Raw genomic sequence first — 22,399 nt, 5'->3', positions numbered from 1 at the left:
AAGAGGCTATCTTTTTTGCTTGCTAAACTGCTGAAGTTGACAGGTGCTAAGATGCTATTCTGTTAATCTTAGAAATGCACATAATTCTATTAACTGTAGTATTTAAATAATTAAGATCTGAGACTGACAAAATATCAGAAACAGTCTCCTCAATGCCATTCATACTACTGATTGTCATTCTTCTGGTCATTGAATATGTAACATTTTTCGTGTTCTAATTGTGTATGTGAATACTGATTCTAGTCCACCACAACGTGTTTGTAGCAGTAGTAGCATTAAGGCATATGTATAGCATCCAGACCTTGAACCTTGTTTAAGAGCTTTCATAATGCGTTAACTAACGATAAGTATCTGGTTCAGTCCGAGCTCATAATACAGTGAAACGACTGTTCTAAAGGGGAAAACAGCTTGTGGTTGGTCAGGGGCATTGACTTGTCCTGTTACTTCCCAATTCCTTATCAAAGCCAATTAGTGTCTTTTTGTAATATAGAGTCTTCGTATTTTAATTAATTCATCGCCAACTCTATATGCCCTAGAGTAATAGTGGTGAGAAAGGGATTTTCACCATCAGTTTGACTGAATCCTGTACCACTTTCTCCCCAGTGAGGCTTTAACCTTTCTTATCCATGGTTCTTGTTATATCAGTGGGTTTCGCTGTGTGGTTGCATGCAAAGTAATACTCTGCCAAGTCTTTAACTCCCACTTGCAATATGTACTGAATACACAGTTTCAGAATTTGCTGTGTGCTTATCAAAGACAGCTTAAGGTACTTGTGAGTCCTTTTTGAACTTCCTGTATTACTGATGTTCAGTGGATTGCTGTGTATAAATATTTTTCATAAACTTGTAAAGTTTATTGTCTCCCTTTTTGAGAGTCCAGGCTTGATGCAGACAAAGAATAAGCTTTTAGTACTGAAAGTTACTTTTTGTGCATTTCCAACGGGTTAGCACGGGTAGTTTATCTACTGAAGGATATTAGGTAATGCTTTTGAAAATGTTAAAGCAGGAGTTATATTTGAAAGCAAATTAAGGGCAATTCCAAGCACTTTTTAGCTCTTTCTCATTCAAACTGAGGCATAGCTGTATTTGTACATCACCTACTATCAATGAAAGCAACCATAGGCAGTGGTCATCTGTAGAGCGGGTTCAGCAGTGGTTACTATGGAAACTGTAGGTGACCTACATTCTACCAAAAAAGTGAGAAAGTTTTGTGATTTTTTTTTAAATGAAGCACACCTATTGACTTTTACTGCTTTTCATCTTTTTACACATTGTTTTACTCGTAGTATTCTTAGTTTTGAGTGATTTGTGGAATGGACACAAGTCACTAGCCTACTGTATGAATAAAATTTACTCAAGCTATTGAGCATTCAGTGTCAAAAGCATGCTTCTGGCTCCTCAAAGAATATAGTGCAGAGAGTGTTTGGAAAAAAGCTACCAGATGAGAGGACGGTTTGTGACATTTGAACTAAAGCTTGAGTTGACATTTTAAAATACACATTTCAGACAATTAGATTAATGTAGAAAGGTAAGTGTTGGGCTAGAGCGTGTGACTAATTAAGTCATTAACTGTTGTGATTTGACTAGAACTATGATTTTCAGGAAAAAAAATGGTTAAAATAGGTTTTCAGAGAAAGGATTTGTCTTGTTTTTTATTTGGCAGACTTTGTTGTTATTTAGAGAAAAACCTTGTTCCACTTTTAAATATTTAATGTACTTTATCTGTAGTGTGTAGGAATCTTAGTTTCATAGAAATTAAGGACAAGAAAGAAAAAATATTGAATTACTACAGGCTGAGGTGGGGGGGCTATATAGATCCCTAACAGTTCTTGTTTGCAATCCCTACTGTCCCAATGGCAGCACATGATGTTAAATTATTCACATGCACAAAGTCGTATGCCTCTGGCAGTTGATGCAGGAACCACCTCTTGACTTCTCCTGAATTTTCTTTTCCCCTTTCTGCCTGTGCATTTTTGTAGCCCTGTTTATTGCTCTGAAGTTATACAACCTCTTCAGTGTGTTCCATGCTGCCTGGCATGCTTCTCTCCATTGCTTTGGTCATGTTTTATTAGATTAGCTGACTAATTCGTTTGCATATCTCAATATATATATATATATATATATTTGTTTGTTAACCTCTTTCTTGCTCTTGATGGAGTTGCATGCACTGTATCCATTTCCCAACACTGTGATGCATGAAAACAGCAGCAGTATTGGCAAGAAATACCAAACAGCAGCAGTATTGGCAAGAAATACCAATTTGTGTAACAACAGAGAGTTCTTAATGCTTTTGGGGACTGATGTAGTTTAGTTTGCCTTTATGATGCGGGCTTCAATTATCATCTGAATTTCTTGTATCATGATCAAAAACTTATTTTCCAAATTATTTAGATCCTAAAAAAATCATAAGCATGCCTTAAATAGAGAATAGTATTTATCAGTTGTACCACTGAAGTTCAAGATCAAGACATGTCAATATTGTTGAGGTAAAGACGAATTGGCAAGATAATGACACTGTAGAAATTATATGTCTGAAGAGTGACAGCTAGCAGAGCATGCCCTGTGCTGAAGGAGGATATGGAAAGTGCCAGAGGTCTATCTGGAGTCTGTATCATAGTTTATTAACAATCATGTTGTTATGAACTAGCAATGAGTACAGAATACCTTCCAGGCACAAACACCTCTCACTATGTCTGGCCATGAGCCTGTCTCCAGCAGTGCTCAATTTTCAGTGCCACAGAAGAAGGTGAGAAATTATCAGTCAAGCCATAGAAACTCAGATTCTGAGTTCAGAGATGTTGAAATGAATATTCCTTTCTGATCCTCTGCAAGTTGAGCTGAAATACTGAACCAAGGTATGAATATGAAGTTATTTTCAAGCCTGATCACAAGTGTTATGGGGCAAAATGGAAAGTGATGCAAGCAAGTAAACTAACGTACCTGTAATTGCAAAGTCAGAGCTGTCACTGGCTTGTGCTCCTGTTCTCTTCTTCTCCCTTTACCATAGCCAAATGCACAAGCGTACAGTATGGATCAAGGATTTTTTTTTTCTTCAAAACATATATCCAAAAATGGATTTTAGAAAGATAAGAAACCTTGCTTTAAGTACTTCAACAGATGGCAAGTCTGTCACCTGCCTTGGTAAGCAAGATTAATGTTTAATTGTCCTTGCCGTTACTGAATTTTGTTCTGTTCAGTGAAAAGATGCTTAGGTGTTCAGTCTTCCTGTTGTGTCTGAGCAGAAGTGTCTAGTGTATACTGGAACCCGAATATGCACACTGGCTGTGTGCTCAAAGGTTTCACACTCATTTAAAATAAAAAATCACATTTGTTCCTTCTGAAATATGTTATATGAGGTATTCAATAATTTAGATCAATCTTAAATTAATACTTTGGTTAAATAACTTGTATGACTAACTCATACATGTGACTTACATGCTCTTCTGAAATTTTTTCCTCACGTTAATTAGTTTTGTTGCAGACAAACTGAATTTGCTGTTTATTCTGTGAGTTTGTATAGGGCATCACTAAAACTAAGGTAGAAATTCTAAATGTTTGTTGGTACCATTTTAACAGTAATGAGACATGAATTTCATTTTTTTAAGGACAGATTAAGGAAATGTCTACAGACTGAAAACATAATTTCAGAGGTCTAAAAATCTTCTGAGAGAAACTGCTGTTCTTTGAGATCACAAGGTCAGTAGTACAGTAGCAGTTATTCACATGCATCTATCTATACAATAACGCAGACCTAGTTTCAGTTTTCTACCATTTGATGGTACAAAATACGTTATATTTTACATCTACAGAGATTTTCATCAGCAATTTTACAACAGCAATAGGGAAAATATTCCAATTTCCAGCTGCAAATTTGTTTAAAATTGCTTAAAATAATTTTAAAAAGCTTTTGGATTAATATACATCAACAGCTTCCACTGTAATTAGATTTATAGGGGAGAAATGTTCCTAAGTTCTTGTCTTTGTTTGTAAATGAATTAATTGTTGCATATTTGCATCTTTCTTCACTTGCTTGCAAAAGTATAAGCTGTTTAATATTCTGGAAAAGGAAACAAAGTTTTCTGAAGAGGTACTTCCAAAGCTTGTATTTTAATTTGTCACATCATGATGTGATTTATTTCTTCCGAGGACTGGAAGTAATGGGTATGATTTATTCAAGCACAAAGAGCTAGCCAACACATCAAAAGTAGTAAATGTGTTCAAAGAACTGTGTGTAATCAGTATAGTATTATAAGTACTTCACAAAGTAATTTAAAATGCTTAATTAAAACAAGAAGAGGAAAAAAAAATCTCTCAGATAACATGTTCATAATTTGTTGTAAGTTTTGCTCAGATACTAGAGAATCTGTACAATCGTTATATCTTTTCAGGTGTTTGTTATTAGAATGTGATTTTTAAATGCTACATCTATTGATGAAGGAAAAACTAGAAAGCATAAGTATAGTTAATTCTTACCTGAAAGGCCTGAAACCGTGATGTGAATGTAGACACCAAACCTGGCTTTTCACAAATGACTGTGGATCTAAGTGTAGCTGTCAGGCTTAGGTACAGCACTGTATCATGTGGGCATGCACACATGGGCAGTGTTCCATGACAGCAGTTACTGATCGCTTTTTCCTGTTGGTTGTTTTTATAGCCTAAAATGAGACTTGTATGTTATTTCTTTTTACTTTACCTGGATTATCTTTCTAAGACATTACTGAAGGCAACTGAAAGCTGATTCTCTTTCAATAGCTAGAGCCTTAAATCATGTCATGTCTGATTTTTGATTGTGTTGAGTTTCTGCAGTGAAGAGGACACATACTGCTTAATGAAGGCTCACTTGGCCCAGCTTTCCTCATCTGTAGTGTACAAGTGAAGAGAAATTGATTATAACTGTCTCATAACATTAATTTCAGAAAGGATAACACTTTCAATATTGAAATATTTTTCTTTTGCTATACTCAAATTGTCATTTGCGTGATGAGCATGCAGTCAGGTAGAATTACAATTTAAAAAAAAAAAACACACAACAGGAAGCAGTTTTGTTTACTTAAGGGGTTCTCCATTAATTTAGATGGGTAAGCACTGCAGGAAAACTTTCCAAAGTGACCTTTGGTATTACCATTGTTCCACTGATGGTTGCAATATAAAATGCAATTTAGAAAGTTAAATAAACACATATTCATTTAGTGGCTGCATCATCAGAGAGAGTGCTTTTGGGGAATTTTCAAGTACCAAGTAATTCACATGACAAACTGAGTTAGGGCACTGTTAACATGTGCCCTTCTCTAGACAGATGGGATGTATATGTAAAAATTCGTGAAAATCTTCAGAAGAGTGGTATGTTTGCGTTGAAGTGTAATAACAATTTCAACTTTGTCATAATTCAATTAAACCTTGCAACATAAGGCTTAATCATACAGTCATTATTGAACAACTTTTGAGAATGAAGCTTAGTACCTACATTGTAATGCTGTACATGTAACCTTTTTGGAGTTCTGGTGAATTCTTTTCTTGGCTTCATTAACTCTTAGTGGGTTTTAGAGATCAGAGATGGCTTAACTAGGACTAATAACAAATCTGTAGAGAAGTTTGACATATAATACATGTAGATGTGCAAAATGTGTAGAAACCCCTGAATCATTCCTTGAGAGATCTCTGAAACCAATGCCCTAAATGCAGTGATGTTTATTCCTGTTTCCTTTACCTCATGCTGTATTAAAATGCTTTAGGTAACAATATCAGATATCTGAATCTGTAGTTGAACGTTGGTATTCTAATAGAAAAGAATTTCAGTGAGGAGCTGATTTTCAGTTCCCTCTTATGCAGAGATTTTCCATCTTTGTGATAGATAAACTGATCTTCTGTTAACAAACTGTAGCAACATTCTATATTAAAATTGATTTTAATTCAAATTTTTAATGTTTATTTCACAGGAAAGATGTATTAGGATTTCTTAGAAGTACACAGGGGAGGAATCTAAACCTCAATCATTTTTAATAGAATGAAGGCTTTTTGTTCAGTTGTGTACTTTTATCACATTTCTGTAAAAGAACATTGTGTCACATTGTTCAACCTCTTCTGTGTAAAAGCAGTATTTTAGACCAGAAGGATACAAATGATACAATAAAGGAACAGTTAAGGAACCAGTGTCCTACCTCAGTTTACTTGAAGTACTTGCCCTAACCTGTAGGTACCTCCAGTTTCTGACCTTATCTTGTCATATTTTATTTGTTTTGTTGAAAATGGAAATAGGAGAATATACGTGTGTGTGTGTGTGTGTATCCTGCAAAGCAACCTAGATCAAATGCAGACAATGCTATTGTTCATAAAATGCAGTTGCGGATGATAGGTAGGCCCAATGCTATTGGGCCAATTGCCAAAATTTCCATTTTACATGGAAAATGTGTCTTGCAGACTCCATGACTGAAACTTTAGGAGTCACCTGCAAAGCATTTACGTCTAGGAGAGCCCTTCACTTAGTGCCAAATCTGTTGATAAAGAAAACAACTTGAAGCTGTCCCCCAAGAGCAGAACCCAATTCTTGCAGCAATCTGGACTCTAGTCCTCCTGCCTGCTGGTAACACACAGCCACTGAGTGTAGGAGTTCATATTTTCATTCACTATGGTGGATAGGCATTTGGATAAGAAGACAGCTTTCCCCCTCCCGTTCTTCTGGTTCTCACAGTACAGCATATAAGAGGGGAGCATGTGATTCCTGATGTGACCATGTGAATTGATAAGAATCTTGAGCTTATTTAAAAATTGGCTCTTAATAAACAAAATGCTTCATTTATTTCAGTAAGCATGAAAACATGCATCAGATTTCTGGAATTAATTTCCTAGATGCCTAAATATTACTGAACTTGCAAAACTCGTTAATATTATTGGATCTAAATTCTGGGTTTTCTTCAGGCACTGGAAGACATTCCTGCTTCCTATGTATGCCTTGCTATGTGTCACAGTCTTGCAGTCAGAAACAAAACTTTTGCCATGTTGCTCTGATTTGAGAAGTGGAGGAAGGGTGGGGTTTCCTCACCCCATCTCATTTTGGAACTTGGATTTAGGTTTGTGAACTATGTAAGAGATCACTTGAAAAGGGTTTCCTTTTCCAGGCTTTATTTAATAAATAATCTAATACAAGAGATAATAGCATAAATAAGTAACATGATAACCATGTAGCTGTCCTATTCATCTTCAGGTTGTGTTTTCCATTCTCTTTTTGGTGTATTTTCTCCTTGCCCTTCCTTTTTTGGAGGGGGAGTTTGTTCCATGTGCTTTTTAAATTGCAGTGTAACTTTCTGTATGTAATTCACAGGAATAAACAAATTACAAGACAAGAAAAAGCTGATGAGGTTCATAATTTAACCTTAGATTGAGGGGGATCTGTATAGAATTACTGATGAAAACTTTTGTAAAGGCTTTTGTGTTAACTAGTTAATTTAACATAGCTTTAGAAGTGCTTATTCTGCCATTGTTACACGACATGGTGGTTTCCCCTCTTTGTATGTTACTGGATTTGAATTTCTTTCAGCAAAAACAGCATAAATTGTTGATCCCATTGAGCTGGAACAGCAGCCCACATATAGCAACCACGAAATCTGATTCAGTTTTTTCTAATGACTGTGTCATCTAAGAGCTCTGTGTGCTGTATCAGTGTCTGGATTCAGTGGCTGTTTTAAGGCATTTTCTGCTGGGCATTTCGTTTCAACGTATTTTCATGAGTTACTGCATTTGTGCAGTATACATCATCTTCTGACGGTGCTGGCTTCATGCAAGCATGTGCACTTGGTTAGCACCAGAGAAATGCAAGACATACAAAGCTTTACCAAATGCTTTAAACTGATGAAGGGGATGATCCCTGCTATCACAAATGTAACAGTTTTCCCCTGCCAGGATCTATAAAACTGCAGGACAACTGAACAGATGTCTCATAGCCAGTACTTCAGGAACTAATGGACTAGTTTTATCTTTAAATCAGACATCATTTAATTTTATATGACAGTGGCTGCATTTTAATGCACAGCATAATAAAGCCTGAACCCCACAGCTGAGGTCAGCGTATCTACTGGTGTCTTGTTTTAGGAGTAGTTAAGGATATGAAGAAAAAAAATTCTCTTCTAAAAATCTTCCAGTGCAAGACAGTTTTAAATCAGAAATTGCATTAAAGAGGAGTGCGAAAGATTTATCTGACTATAAGTTCCCTTATAGTACTTCTCTCCCCAGAAGCTAGAAATACAGGAGAAAAAGAAGATAAAAAGTATGCCCCCTATTCCAATGTAGAGAACAACCACTGCAGGATTTCTCTCACAGTGGGGCTTCTGTTGTGAGCTGCGGAGCAGGTTTCCTTTCTGAGAGTTTTGCTCAGTAGTATTAGCTCTGAATGATAATAATAATAATAATTTATGTAATTAGTACTTACTGTTATGTAAGTTACAAAAAAAGGCATGAGTCAACTACTTCAGGATTGGGAGCTATTTTAAAAATCCTAAGTAATTCCACTGGAGAAAGTGTATATTATTTAACGAATAAACATTTTCAGAGTAACTATTCTCTTTTGTCTAAGATACACATTCTGTTGATTATATGATATAGTGGTTGAAAGGTGATGTGGGGACTCTGGATACTTGTATTCTAGGCTCTAGAGTTTCCTTGCTTTGGGAATTTGAAGGATTCATTAAATAGATCTGGCCAGTAGAGATTAAGGCCCTTTTTCAGCATGGTGCTAAAGTTATATTCATGCTTAATGAGAATAACTGTGCTGGGACCATTGTTTTTTAATATCTGTTCTCACTCAAAGGGAGCCTTAAAAATCCAGCCACCTAAAATTACAGCGGAATAAATGGTTAAGGACCCTGATGAACAATTTCAAAGAAACATATTATTCATACTTAAATACTTTAACAATCTGTTTCTCCCTACCTCTGTTTCTTCATCAGCATCCATATTGTCCTTTTGATTGCTTGAAAAACATTAAAATTCAGTGGTCTGGTTTAGTACTTAAGTCCTAGAAGCATTCTTGTTATTTCTAATCCATCAAGAGTACCCAACAGCTCTTTTATTTCTTTATTTAGGCTTCCCTACCCAGCAGTCTAATGAGGTCAGAAAGGTCAGAAGAAACTAGCAAGAAAGGTCAGGATGGCTTATGCATGGCTCCTTTTCTGTAGGCTGATACTCAGCATGCTGGGAATGGGTCAGATTATACTGTTTGGATTGTGCAGTGAAATAATGACATTACCAATTTGACAAGTATTCTTCATTATCCTTTCCCACAGAATGTATTTCTGTGACTGGAGCAATTAGCAGGGATTATCTCTGAGAAGAGAAATAAATGGCTTTTAACTCCTTTGTGGATACTAAAATAATGCTAGCTGGTTTAAATTTTTCTTAGCTCTTTTTGTAAATTCAAGTGGTAGTATATCACCCTATATCAGAAAAAACAGTACTTTCCCATCCACCTACTGCATGTTACTTAGACATAAATAGAATTGTGAAGTTCATATGAGGCTTAAATTTTCAGGCTTGCCATTATAATTTTCCTTTTTTGTTGTTATCAATAGTGCAAAATAATTCATGATTTTTTTCCTGTAATTACTTTGACTTGTTCAGTGAGACAGACAGGTTCTCTGTAACCAGTGGTCTTCCAGCATACCTTGTACTTTTAGTCACCAAGAGCACAATTGCAGGATAAGTAACAATAGGATATTTTGAATTTTTTCATGCAGAGAAGCAAGGCATGGAATAACTAAATTGCTGAAGGTCTCACAAAGTTATTTATTGTAAACAGCTTCCTTTTATAATCCAAAGAAAAGTTTTATATAGGTATCACTAATATTTTAATTATTATATTATAAGGAAAATAATAGCAGCAAAGCAATTAGTAAGTGCTTGGTCATTTCTAAGCAATTGCTCTCTTTATATAATATGTGCTATTTGTTGCATGTTCTAATTCATACTGCTGAATTGTAAATTGTATGCTATCAGGCAGTGGCTTCAGAGTTCTCAGTGGTTACCCCCTGCTTAGTAAAATTTCCCCGAAGTTGTATTTGACTTTTTAAAATATACCTCTGGAACCTCTGAATTCTTGTTTTTGTTGTCTGAAGATTTGCCTTTGGCTGACAACTGGGTGTTGGACAGGAGATTCTACTGCTGCCACTAGTGGAGTCACCTGGGTACCTTGTTTGTTTGCTTAAGTTTAACATAACACCAGATGTGTGGACAGGAAGGAGTTTTCACTCCAGTTCTCATTCAGGCTAGATTAGACTCAGCTGTCAGCCTGTCTAGTATCTTGGATTTTGGCTTTTTTAGTTTTCTTTACCACCCCATTCACAATAGTCTGAGGTCATTAGTCCTTCTTCACCAAATTCTCTGATTTTACGTAGCTAAGCATTAGCTTTCATATCTTCCTCTTCTTGCTCAGTGCATATTTCACTTTGTGAATTTTGCCTTTACTTTATGACCCATGTGCCCTAATTTCAACATATATGGACTAGAAACAAATGCATTTCCTAGATCTCAGAATAAACATTCTGGATCCATCTTCTATTACCCATCTTCAAGAGTTTACCACGTTTCGTCTTCCAAAATGTTGGCTTGCCTGTGCATTTTCCCAGACTTGGTTCTTCAGTTATTCTAATTGCTATTCAATTTATTTTTCAAAAGGTACTTTATTTTTTCCTTCCTCACCCTACATTTTTTATACATTTATATCTTTAGTAGCCTTTTCATTTCTATCTGTACTTTTTTTTTTCTGGTTAATTGCAAAAACATTTGCAATGAACTTAAGATATATTTCTCCCAGACTTTTACTGTACAATCATTTTCCATTGAGTGGTTTGTCTCATATGTATCCTGCAAGATAATTAACTGAACTCAGCTGTGAAACAAAATTTCTAATGTTTCCCATCTCAAGTATCACAAAATTCTGTCCTTAACAAATGTTTTCTTAATGTGTTTTCATGTATACCAGTGCTGCTTCACAAGTAATGCCTCCTTGACCTGATGATGCATCTCTTTATATCCCCTTTAGCAGCATGCATTTTTTTTTTTTAAAGCTGTCATGAAAGTATATTATTAGCCTCTGCTTCTTGGCAGAGAAACAAGTTCTTGGTCTTTTCCTCTCCACTTACAGCATTCATTAGCATTGGTAACTTTTGAAATCTTCAGGTCCTGTTTTGTTTCTAAGGTTTTGGAGGAGTTCCTGGAAGTCTGGAAATGTATGTCATTTTTCAATTTCTTTCATAAAACGTTTGTCTTTAGATCTACCAAATTTTCACCTGGTATGTAAAAGTAACTGTTTTGAGATGAGAAATGATATCTCTTGTTTTCTCTGTACTCCCAGTTCTTTGAATCTACCTGTCTGACTTTTCTTGACTTTTCATCTACCTGTTTGACTTTGAAGGTACATAGCTTTTAAGGCAGAGACCGCTTTAGTCTCTCTTAATGCTATTGTTATTACGGTATGATAATGTAAGGATAACCACCAGGATAAAGGTTTGTGGGGAAAGTAACTCCTTTCTCATATTCTCAGAGGCTTCAACTGTTGAAGCCATCTCCACTTGTCTTTTTAAAGATATTGCTTTTCCTTGCAAATTCTGCTTATAGCCATGAAGAGGCTAGAAATTGTTGATCTGGGTCTGTTCCAGTATGACTATGAATGTAGTTTTTGAAGAGTTGTTTGCAACTGCAGCAAAAGAATAGTAAAATCAGCACAGAGTATGTAGCAACTTGCTGTTTTAAGTATTTCACAAGCTAAATGTGACAACTCAGGAATTCTCTAAGTACTGGAGATAATAAGAAAACTGCAGGATACACAATACACAGTTATGAACTCATAGGCATTGTAAACAATACGAAATGTGTTTCCTGTGTGTAAATGGGGCCACTGCTGTGTCTCAATCAAGACATCCAGGTCAGGGAGAATGTCTTTTGCTCTGGAGGAATAGAACAGTTGGCCCTGGTAAATGCTTATGCTTCTTGGAATCTGAAATGGTGCAAGTCTACATTTAGGATGTCTGGTGACTTATGTTAGTTACAGTGGAGTTAGCACAGAAATGAAAGCACTTAAACGAATGCAGCTAGAACTGTAGTAGAAGGACACCCACCTGAAGAGATGGAATGAGACAGCCAAGGACCTTGACTTCATACTTCTCAGTCACAGAACTGGTGAGTTCCTCCATGAGCTTGGAGCTGTTGGTCTGGTAAAAGTCTTTTAACAGCAAATGACAGCTGGTGCTGTCAGCTTGCACCTTTTGCTATAACCTAGAAGGTCAAAACATACAAGTTGAGTAGACTCTTTCTAAATATCTGACAAAACTGGTATTATCTCCATCTATTATAACAGATATAAACAGTGTCCTCATGCTACTAGATGGGAAAATATTGTGACAGAGTGCTTAATGTTGCCCAGCCAAAGGGATAAATTAGTTGAGAAACCACAGTCATGGCAGGGATGCCAAAAATCATACTGAAGTAATAATCGCTTCTTTTTTGCAACATAGAAAACTGCTAAATGATGCAGTTTCCTGGCAGGTAATATCAGTGATCCTCAGAGCCCAAGTTTTGTCCATGATGAGCCTTTTTCAAACTATTTGGATATAAACCTGGTAGGAAGTCTGTTTGGTTGGTGTGCTTGCTTATTGAATCAGTGTATTGGAAAAGATGTTGAATAATGATTTTAAAAGAAAATCAAAAAGTTTTTCTCAACTGAAAATGCACCAACGCAACATAAAAGGCTGACAAAAATGCAGTGTTTAGAGGTAGCCTGACATAACTCAAACCCTTCAGTACTTCAGGGTGGGTGATAAACATACCTACCTCATACTATGAACAGAAATCTAACTGGAACATGTTAGTGTTCCTGCAGCTAGTGGGTATCAAGCAGTTTAATTAAAAAAAATAAATAAATAAAATCACAGATTTCTGAAATGCTGAAATCTTTTTTCAAGATTTGGGCTATATAAGTGCTCTATTACAAGTCTTTATTCAGTCCTGACACCTTTGAGATAGAGGTAAAAATAATCACTTGACTGCTACTTCGACAAAAGAACTTCAAGTTTCAGCCTGTTGCTGAAATGTTGATCTTTGTACAGTTCCAGATCATGTGAAAACTGCAATTATTCTTTGTCCTGTTGGAAAGTTAGCTCAAGAACATCATGTATCTTTGAACACCAGCTGAAAACTGTGTAATCAAACTGCAAATCAACAGCCCATTTTGATTGTTCACTGAAGTAATGGATTTATACCAGCACATAGAACAGTCCTCTAATTTGGTAACATGACTGTGCTTACTTAAATATTGTTAATCAGTCTTCATATATGAAAGAAATGGCAAAAACTGTTCCTTGGAAAGCATATTTCTAAATTGTAGGCACTTACTTCCTGAAGTTTTATTTCAATGTTGGACAGTTCTATGTAAAAGCTGTAATCTCCAAGATATTATCATGTAATAGTAAGATGTTTATTGTAAGAATATATTGGTTCGGGTTTTAACTTGATTAAAATCTGGTATATATGCTATGGAATTTATTTTGGATGTTAAGTACACATGATAAAATTTTGAATTGAATTTCTTTTAAATTTGATTTTGGAGAAAGCCAGATTGTTACCGTGTCTCAACCATCAGCTTTCAGAAAGCTCATAGGATAAGGATATACAAAATATATTTACGTTCTTCATGCAGTCCACTGCCATGGAACATATGAGGGAAAATGTGTTGTTCTCTGCTGATAGAGAAAATTGAACATGAGAAATAAAATTCCCAGTGCTATGCTCATACTATCAGTGGTGATGGTACACAAACAATGAAGTAAAGAAAAATTATTTTCAAGCTTTGCTGGATACACCTAAGGGAAAGAAATCGATGCTGGCCAAATAGAAATGGACAGAATTATTACAGGAGAACCAGTTTCTAAGCTCTAAAGGTTATTTAAAACAGCAAAGAGTTCACATACAATCTAGAACTTAGTGTCATTTTAAACTTTAAATGACATGTAGGGTGGTATATGAGATGTACAAAGCCAGGAAGAAGTCTTGCAGCAAATTCACTTCCTCTGGAATGAGATCCTAAACAGTTTTTTAGCAATTCAGTGAGGACACCTTATTTTAGAGTTTAGTTATCTTCTTGTCTGTAAAAGTCCACTATGTATTTTATTGCCAGTGCATTGAAAATGTGTTGTAAGTTGTGATGCTTTATGAGTTACTGCCTGCCTAGCTGTTATAAAATGTAAAGAATTGTTATTTATATTTTATTACTGTCTCTACTTAAATTAAAATACATATATTTATGGTGGACAGGAACAAATTCAGACTGTAACAATGAAAGATTCATCTTCCAGTGGAAGGAATCTTTAATTGCTCATAAAAACTAAAGAACTTGTCTGCTTAACTGTGGAAAGTGTGAAAGCAAGGGATGAGACGTTACAGGTTACAGTGGTACTTCAGAAAGTTCTACTGATGACAAATCCAGTGAGTAAATATGGCCTGCTCTTGACTAGATTTTATTCCTGTTTAAACTTCACCGATTCAGTAAAATACTTTTTGGTTTACTGTTTTGGTTTACTGTTGTATAAGGGACACTAGAAGAACCAAACAGGTGGAAGAAAAGAAAAAGAGAAAATATTAGCTACTATGCTTGCTTCAGGTATCTCTAATTGTGTTTATTTTTAAGCTTTCTGCTGGTCAACAGCCAAGTGAAATTTGTAAGCTGGAAAGTGATACTATGAGAAAAGGTGTGCTTAGTAACCAGGGAAGGGAGTAGGGAGTATGTCAGTTAATTTAAATCTTAAAGAAATGCCTTTGTTTCTTCTGTCTGTCTTGCAATTTCTAACAGCACCAGGCATAGCTTTATAGTTCTGAATTACTCCCTGGCATGGATCATGTTGCTATGTCTGAGCTGTCATGGAAACTAGCTGGAGCAAAGCTGGCTTATGAAGTACATACAAGACAGCACAGGCAGTCCCTGTTCTTAAGGTATCTAGCTTTTTCCAAGTCCTTTTTTTTTTTTTTTTTTTTTTTAATAATAAGCAGTTTGCTCTTTAAAATTACCTTATGTTTTATTTGAGAAGCTCCATACGCTGCTCCTGTTTTGGATCTTGCATAAGACCAACATTGGCTGTATCAAGCATTACAGCAACACTTAATTGCTTTGATTATTCACATAATCTAATGCAACAGCAGTCAAGATTATTTTGCTGCTTACTATACACCTCTCAGTACATTAATTTGCCTGCCACAGAGTTAATATATTCTTTGGATTTGGTAGTTAACCAGCAGTTTTCAGAAAGTTTGTGGAACTAGAAAGAAACCCTAAATGTTTACTACAGGGGAGTATTTTTGTTTGAGCACAGTAGCTCTTGTAATCATAGTACCATTAAAGTACCTCCAGCTGTTTTCTGGAAGGAAGTACACTTTCCTCTGAGATATCACCCTAGAAAGAAGGTCATTGAGATTTGTTTTTTATCTTGGAAAGATCCAGGTATTGTAAGATGTAGAAACACTGTATCATTAAAAATGAGGTTGCTTTCAAGACAATCAGTAGGAAATGGTATGCTGTTGTATACCTTGTAGAGTATTTAAAGAGAATTCACTGCTGCTCTGTGGCTGATTTGCACCACATAATTTAGGAAGTTGCTCTTGATCAAGGAGAACATTTAAGAGTGAAAAACTAAGGAAACTTTATATACTGCCCTTAAAACTGACATGACATGGCAAATGTGCCAGAAGTAGAAGTGCAGACTGGCACTGGCAGTCTTCAGTTTTAATGCTCTAGTCATCACTGTTTGGACTTTGAAGGGGAGATCACAAAGATGCCAGAAATCAGAACAGTTTCTGAGGAGCTATTGTTACTGTTTTCCTTCCATCTATTGAGCTGAGAATGTCTCCTTACCTTTCAAATGGATTTTGTCTGTTTTCCTAAATTTCACTGACTAGACTCTTATTTCAAAATACGGTTGTACTTCTCTGAAAATGTCATTTAGGGACGTGTGAGTTTTTCATGTTTGTGAAATTCAGGAATCTAAAGTATGTTCTTTCTGACAGGCTACTGAAATCCTACAAGCCCCAGTATTTTGAACTGAGTGGTTAATGTGGAAATACTTGACAGTTCAGCTTTGGCTGTGATCTATCTACAGAAAGCACTATGTTGGGAGGCTAGGATGAGGAAGTGTATTTGATTAAATTATATTTGGTCTGGAAAGAAAGATGTGGAATTTATATTTAAGGTTGTCCTACCCTAGTGGTATCGATGGTAACTTCAGATGGAGAGCTTTAATAAATATTTCACCATTTTCTCACAAAGATGTGCATTTTCAGTTTTGTAGAACTACTGAAATGGCAGAGTTCCATGAGAAATTTGTGGCTACACCTCTTCCTGAGCTCAAATTAGAAGAGTTTGTGTGGGCAAGATTTGTGATCGTTCCTTCAGTAAAATCTATAGATCATCCACTTCCAAACCTGGAAGTCAATTCTGAGGCATTTGGCTGCTGAAGCTCATAAAATACAAGCCACGGCATCCAAACCATGCTGCTTCTAAGACCTGGAGCAGAGCATGTGTGTGGTCTATAGGATGCATTTCATAAATCCTGGGCTTCTGATCTATTTTGTTACTGGACTGCAAAAGAGTTTGAGCAAAGCCCTTTCTCCTCATGGTGTGGAAACTTGCATTATTGGTTTATTTAGCAGAATAGGTGTTCTCTCTTGCATTTTATTCTAAATTACAGGATTCAGCCATTTAGGAAAAACAAGATATTGAGTGCAAAGAAATCCTTTTTGTCTCATGAAATTGAATAGTGCTGTCCTAGTAATTGTTTTGATTCATATCCGGATCATCCAACTGTGATACAGGATACCAAACAGTATATTATGCTCAATGCATAGCAAAGCAATTTAGTTGTATAAAGTGGGAATGATCTGAAGTTGAAATCTTAGTCTACTTTTTGATAAATGGCTGGTGGTTTTTTTTTTTTTTTTTAATTCTGTGCAAGATCTTTATTTCAGTGTTTATAATCTGTGTATAAAGTACTCAAGTTTAAATGCATACAGGCTAGAATAAAGCAGGCTTTTGCCAGTTATTCCTTTATAACAATGGAGATGATTTGATGCCCAAACTTGCTTAACAATTCCCTTTTGCTGTAGCTTCTGTGGAACATGAAAGCAGAAGAATGCTCCTCTGAATTGGTCTTTTTTCAGAGCAGATGTGGGATCTGGCAGACAAGTTACCTGTATGTACAATTTGTTGTCAGGTTCTTGATTCTGTTTTCATTTGGATTCACTAGGAGCCTTATATTAGAGAAGAGAGCACTTCCTTACCTCTTGGCACCGATGTGGGACTTCAGGTGGAAGGATTGCTAAGCATTTGCACATCATACTTCCACTGGTGCTTCAAGGAGAGGTGTTTTTGGATTTTCCTAAAGAAGTCTGGTCTGTTACAGGACAGGTCCTGTATGACGAGTCTTGTTCAGATCTCTTTCTGTTGTGGAGTGGCAAGGGAGGTCTGGTTCTAAAGTCAATGTGGGTTCTTGCCACTGTGAAACTCTTGGGTGATCTTTAACTCCTTGGGGGCAAAAAGGGCGTCTCCACCATAGTATGGTGGAGCAGAAATTCCACAGGATGGCTCTGATAAAGACCTCCTTCTATTTAGTATACCAGTAAGAATAGAGTGTGGAATATATATGGAGTATATGGTATATATTTAGCTTCCTGAAAATGTCATTAGAATTAGGAAATTCCAAGTTCCACTGTGGTGGACTGAAGCATTTTTTCCCCAACCTTTAAGAGCTGAATAACTGAAGCTGCCTTTTGTGTAGTGTGAAGGCTGCTTGCTGCTATTGTCTCCCTGTAAAAACAACTCATTCCTGCAGGCTGGTTTAACAGTATCATGTTCTTAAATCTGTTTTCCTCTAACCTTCTTTCAAGTTGTGAAAAGGGCTCCATAGTATATATAATGGCACCCAGAAAGTGTGACAATAGTACTCTTTTCCTTACCAGTTTTTGTTCTTTCCATCTGCCAAACATTTGGTCTCTCCCCCCCCCCCCCCACCCTCTCCTTAGTGCTACTGCAGCAAAAATGCCTGCCTTTTGTTTATGTCTTCCTACACTAGCATCGTGACATCATAAATGATATCACCAGGGGAAAAAATATTCGTAGCTGTAGTTAAACCAGCTGTTCGTTAGCAACCCATCTAGTCTGCTTTCATTTCTTCTCATTAATGTATATGTGATAGTGTTTCTTGCTTAAGAGATGTGGAAGGTTCTCCGCCACGAACCATCTGCTCTGTTGTTGTCTTTGGGTAGATAAAAATGGTGGCATTTTAAAATATACACGTTCTTGATAATAGAATTTTTTTATTTAACAAAATGAATATAAGATTCTAGAACAGATTCATCAGTGGATTTAGCTGTGGGTAATTCTCTGTCCTTTACTACCCATCTATTGTAATTCAGTGTAATCATAGAGACTGCATACCAGCTGATAGAAAACCTTAATAGTACATGATGAGTAAGATGCAGAGAACAATAAAGGATTCGAGAGTTTTGTCACTGATTTGCATGACGACAGTAAAGTGCATGAATTTGTTCGTCATGCTTGTTCCTTCTTCCATGCAAATCAGTGGCAAAACTTCCATAGGACCAGAATAAAGCCAACAAAGAGCAACAAGCTGTCATTTATTCTAATGAGGGGGATTTTAAATAGAAGAAGTTGGTATTTCATTTGTGGAATGTTAATGAGAAAACAGTTTCTTTTTGCCAACTTGCGTTTTCAAAATGCTATGAATTGTTCCAGTGATAATTCACAATAAGATAGCTGCACCTTTGCAGTGTTAATGCTAGGGTTAATTACTTGTTCAGTACCTCTTTTTTGGATGGAGGTGTTCATTTATCATCACTAGCTCTGTGTTAGAATCGAATACCAGAATATTCTGGTATTCTGAGATTGTAGTTAGGATATCTCCAGTAATTCCATAGTGGATTACTGATGCATCATCAGTGGAAAAAAATATAATTTTATTTTTTATTATTTATATATAGCATATGTAAAATAAAACATTTATGTAAGTGTTGTTGTGATTTTGAATATGATTATTCACTTAGTCCAATATAAAATACTCAGGTAAATATTAAGCTTTTAGCCAATATAAAATATTCTTCATAATTTGTGTAAAAACAAATTTAAAAAAAACAAAAACAAACAAACAAACAAAAAAAAAAAACACACACAAAACCCTGAGTGTTATCACATATTACCAAGAAGTGATCAGACTTCATTGCATACTATATAATTTGTCATTTGGATCAGGGAATAATCGTTGCTCAAATGGCCAATTCTTATTCACCTGAGTAGTCTCACTGAAACCAGCAAAACTAATTTTATAACCAAAGATTACAGGATAATGCCCTTGACTGACGAGACAAATTTAAATCAAGGGCTGCTTTTTGGGAGCAATTTTTCATTTAGAAGCTTGTCCTCTACATAAAGGATAAACAGTGGCAGATTAAATGTGTTGGCACAATATTACCTCTTTAGAATATTAATTTCAGTGTGCATGATGTGTAGAGTGATGCAGATAATACAAGGTTTTTGCTACTGCCCACAAGAATAAAAAATACTTTTTAAAACTCTTGAATTTTAACTTGAACCTTTGTTACAATAGGAATAATAATAATAATCATTAAAAAAAAAAAAAAAGTTGGGGATTTCCACAATGTCTGATGTCTTAATGAGCTAAAGGAGCTTTACAATTTGTTATTCCTTCCTCATGGTAGTCCTCAGCTGATTAAAAATAAATAAATAAATAAATCCATAGACGGTGAAATCAGCGGCATGCCTGGCTTTCTCAGACAAAACTCCCATGTGATCACACAGGCAGCCTCAGTGAGACTGAAGCTGCTCAGCAAGCAGTAGGTAATGAGTCTTTGTGCAGAGTGCAGCTCTTGTCGCTGAACAATAAAGCATATGGTACCAGCAATAAAACACAGGGCTGGGAAATTTAAGAAGATTCTGCTGGAACTAGGAAGACAGTGAATATGTCACACATTATAAAATGATGATCAATCTGTTTGGGTTCCTAATTAATAAAAGCAGTACATGGATTGGAAAAACAACAATTTGAACAGGTCAGTTTTTTTTTTTTTTTTTATATAGATTATTCACACACTTTAGTAGTGAAAATGTAAGTGGTGATTTTGCTATTTCCTTATTTTTAGTAAAGTCAGGTTTTTTGCATTTGGTAAGGTGGGATTGGAAAGATGCACGGTAACGTGATACCAAGCTGAACTGTATAAATTTTGTGATCACGTTCATTGTAAAAATGTTTTTAGTGTTATTCCTATGCAATTCAAAATTCAATTATGCATGGAAACCTGGACAGCAAGTAAAATTAGATTTATGCTAGATGGATCATTTGCCAATATCATAAAATATTTAATAACAACAATCTATTATTCTGCTATGTATTCAAGCCTAATTCTTTCTCGATGGGAGAGCTGTAGCGTTTGTTTGAAGTGTCTCAAATAACAGACCACCGCAGCGTATCTGGGTGCACGGGGATGTGTTTTCGGTTCTGCTCAGCTGATTCTGAAGGTGGTGGTTGTGCTGTTTGTAATACGCTTCTAGGGCGACAGCACCGGCGTGCTGCATCTCTGCGTTCGCTCCGCTCTTGTGTTAGCAGCACCGGCTCCGTTGTTATTTCCCGGCGGCGTCGGTCCCCTCGGCCGCGGCTACCCCGACCCCACTCGGTGTTCTCTGGAGGCCGCCCGGCGCCTTCGGCGGCCCGCGGCTACGATCGCTTCGCCCCTGTCCCGCGTCCCCTCGCCGCCTGCCCCCAGGCGCTTCTGTGCGCAGCCTCCCCCTTTCTGCACCGCTCCCGCTGCCCGGCGGCACCGGGCCGGGGCCTCGCGACCCCTCGGCTGCTGCCGGCCGCGCCGCTCGCCCCCGCTGGCTAAAACGTAAGGGCAGGAGGAGGCGGCGCGGGGCCCGTTGCGGGCCGGCACGGGCCGCGCTGCCCCTACGGGAGGGGTAGGGGGAGGGGGCGCGCCCCCGCCCTCCCCGTCCGCCGTCCCGGCGGGCCGGGCCCTGCGTGCCCCGCGGCGGGGGCGGGGCCATACAAACGAGGCACCGGGAGGGCAGCGCTGCTGCGGGGCGGTGCCCGCGGGGCCCGGCCGGGCGCTGCCGGCGGGGAGGGGCCGAGCGCGGCGCGGCGCGGCGCGGGCCGGGGAGGATACCGTGGGGCTCGCATCGCGCCCGGCCCCGGCTCCTCCTGCACCGCACGGCCGCGGCGATGGGAAACGCCGGGCTCCACTTGCGGGTAGCGCCCCAGCCTGCGTGATGGTGCCTCGCCATCGCTGCCTACGGGCGTTTCTCCTGTAAAAACCGGTGCTGGAGCAAGCACTGATACAGCTCGGCCTGCGCTTTAGACAATGGGTCTAAAAGGGGGGGGTTGCTCTAAAAGAGAGGTATTTGCTTCGTGATATTTCTTGCGTCCGCTGGCAGTCTCTCTAATGGGGAACACTTAAATCCCAGTAACGTCTGCGGTGTATTAACCATGCGACTGGATGGCATGTGCTGAACTTACCACTCCAAGCTAATTTAAATGGAAAAAATAATAGCGAGTCCTGCAATTATCATAATTACCATAGGTGTACAAAAAACATGGATTTCAAGATTAGATTTCTGAGGCAGTTAGGTTCTCAGAGTAAGTGTGTACATAGATGAAATTATTGTTTTCTACTAAAAACAACGGGAACATCACTGCAGAACAGCCTTCTCACTGTTTTAAGGGAATCTTTACATATACGTATGCTTGCCCTTCCCATACAAACACACTGAAAAATAAACCACAGTTTTCCTGTGGACAAAACTATAATGGTTCAGGGATTCATGCTCTGAATTTCTCCCAGTATTAAGTTATTTTAAAAAATATAAAGAAAAAAAAAAAACACTCCTGGAGCAAGCAGGTGTTCTGTGTTCACATATTCAAGTTACGGTAATTTTGAAATGCTTTTTTTTCCTGATCCAAACTCCATTAAAACTGGCTTACAGAAACGTTTTGCTGCAACTTGATAGTGGACTTATTTGAGCATCATGAATAGCACCAAGTCTTTTTGTTGCATCAGACATTCTGGAGACAGAAACGTAACGTTGACCTCCTGCATTACTGAAATTAAGTGATAATTCTGCTCTTCCCAATTTACTTGAAGAGCTGAGAAGTCCAGGTCTGGTGTATAATGTTTTGGTTTGTGCATGCACAATGTTTATCATGTTCAGTGTCTTAGATATGTGGTCTAATTTATTTATTGGAAGGAGAAGTACACTTTTGTTGAAAAACATGTTGATTTCAGCAGATGTAAAAGACAAATAATAAGGTTTAAGTTTACTATTAATTGGATTAATAAATCTTGGCATA

The 22,399-nt window shown here is 37.3% G+C and overlaps 1 protein-coding gene across 3 annotated transcripts in view; it reads left to right on the top strand.

Annotated features, from left to right (window-relative positions):
* Nucleotides 1-22,399, top strand: part of CSRNP3 (cysteine and serine rich nuclear protein 3) — a 100,454-nt gene that overhangs the window by 35,620 nt on the left and 42,435 nt on the right. The window contains exon 1 of one of the 3 annotated variants that reach the window (XM_082762991.1): nt 19,916-20,111. The exons of the other annotated variants lie outside the window; for them this stretch is intronic. The gene's annotated coding sequence lies outside the window, so the exon portion shown is untranslated. Of the gene's footprint in view, nt 1-19,915; nt 20,112-22,399 lie in introns of those variants that run through there. 3 annotated transcript variants of the gene reach the window in all.

Source organism: Aythya marila (assembly GCF_965140915.1).
Source record: "Aythya marila genome assembly, chromosome: 6".
In the NCBI taxonomy this organism is placed as follows: Eukaryota; Metazoa; Chordata; class Aves; order Anseriformes; family Anatidae; genus Aythya; species Aythya marila.
Note: the sequence above shows the minus strand (reverse complement) of the source record. Positions and strands in the feature narration are given on the sequence as shown.